The sequence below is a fragment of the Aulostomus chinensis genome, chromosome 1, assembly GCF_037954235.1.
Source record: "Aulostomus chinensis isolate RoL2024-O1b breed Wild chromosome 1, RoL_Achi_v1.0, whole genome shotgun sequence".
Lineage (NCBI taxonomy): Eukaryota > Metazoa > Chordata > Actinopteri > Syngnathiformes > Aulostomidae > Aulostomus > Aulostomus chinensis.
This window is the reverse complement of record NC_141320.1, coordinates 1,427,997-1,429,876: the sequence shown is the minus strand read 5'-3', so window position 1 is coordinate 1,429,876 and position 1,880 is coordinate 1,427,997. Positions and strand designations below refer to the sequence as shown.

The window sequence follows — 1,880 nt, the reverse complement described above, 5'->3', positions numbered from 1 at the left end:
AGCAGAGTGGCGCAGAGGAAGCGTGCTGGGCCCATAACCCAGAGGTCGATGGATCGAAACCATCCTCTGCTAAAAGAAGAAAAATAAAATAAACCTGCATCTTTAGAAATATGCGTCTGTTAAAAAGAGGTTCATAAGGATTTTTTCTTCCACCAGAATCACCAACCATTGTGAGAGTTAACAACAGTCCACTTTCTGACTGAAGCAAAAGTAGACTTCAAAAGGTTTTTCTGATTCAACATAGCAGCTAAATTTCCATTTCCATTTCCTGAACAGGACAGGTTAAAAAAAAGGGAATGTCATGACTTCCTCTGTATGTTAGAATATGAACGACTAAAAATGTTCATGCCCAGTTTTAAGTTAGAATTAAACTGAAAATACCAAAATCTCCCCTCTTCAGTCCTGTCACTCAGTGTTGTAAACTGTTTCAAACAAATTCTACTGTTCAAAGGGTTCAAGTGTTTCTAATGAAGCTGAATGTTCTCCTCTGCTTTCCTCAATTGGGTTTCATTCATGTCCTCCTGAGATCAAAGACAGAATTCTAGGTACAAATAAATATACTATCAAAGCCCCCTGATGACATCATCATCAATTCTGTCTTTGATCTGGAGGCTCTTTCTTTAATCTTGGCTTTGATCTGACTAATGTTTCCTGACAGGTTGCTGTTTCCACTCCAGAGCAACCAGTAGTTGAACCTATCAGACCAGTCTGATGAACAAAGCTTTTCACTGTCAGTGGAATCACTGGGAAAAGAAACTCCTCCTGTCAGATGAAGGCTTCACAGTGTTGAGGAGGGTTTGTTCAGATGATTCTAGAAGAATAAATCAAAACCTCATCATTGAACATGAACATTAATCACTGATGACTGTTTGAACTGAACCTACTGGATACTGTGGTGCCTGATGAGGAGACAACTTGGGTACAAAGTTGCAGAAGAGGGTTTTTGGAGAGGAGATTTAGATGAGATGGTTTCCAAATCAAATCGGTTGTCACAAGGGAAAGTTTGCATGGAAACACACACACACACACACACACACACACACACACACACACACACACACACAGAGTCCTACTGACTAACCCGTGTTTTTCTTCACTTAAACCACCACTGGAGTATTGAAAGAGATTGCATGAGACACCATCAACTTAAATTAAAAACCCCTGACTGTCTTTAATTCCCTCCTGGCTGCAGGAAATTAGACAGACCAGCCCCCATAGCGGGCCTGCACGGTGGTGCAGTGGTTAGCACTGTGCCCTCACAGCAAGAAGGTTCCGGGTTCGAGTCCTGGCTCGGGCGCGGGATCTTTCTGTGTGGAGTCTCCATGTTCTCCCCGTGCCTGCGTGTGTCCTCTTTGATACTCCAGCTTCCTCCCACAGTCCAAAAACATGCAATTTGGGGACGAGGCTGATTGGATTCTTTAAATTGACCGTAGGTATGAGTGTGAATGGTTGTTCATCTCTGTGTGTTGGCCCTGCGATGGACTGGTGACCTGTCCAGGGTGAACCCCGCCTCTCGCCCATAGATGCTGGGATAGGCGCCAGCCCCCCCGCGACCCTTACTAGTCAGGAATAAGCAGAAGATGACGATGGATGGCCCATAGAGTGGAGGTGAGACCACAACCATGCTCTACAATCAATATTTACATCAAACCAGCACCATCTGAACAACTTAACCTGACTAAATATATACATGATTCCAGACTACTCCACCAACTCAGTCATACATCCACATAATCATTCAATGAACCTTGTCTGTGATTGTACCCCCTCCCCCATCTGGGAGCAAAGGTTTGCACGTACAGCTCTTAAGGAGCTTCCTTGGGCCACTCTCCCCTTTTGGCTCCACCCCCTTTAAGGAAACCACCAGGAAGAGGTGAGGA

General features: G+C 44.5%; 1 non-coding gene across 1 annotated transcript; it reads left to right on the top strand.

The window, feature by feature from the left end:
- Positions 1 to 72, top strand: trnam-cau (transfer RNA methionine (anticodon CAU)). Its single transcript has one exon. It is a non-coding gene; the product is annotated as a tRNA-Met (tRNA).
- Positions 73 to 1,880: the final 1,808 nt, after the last annotated feature.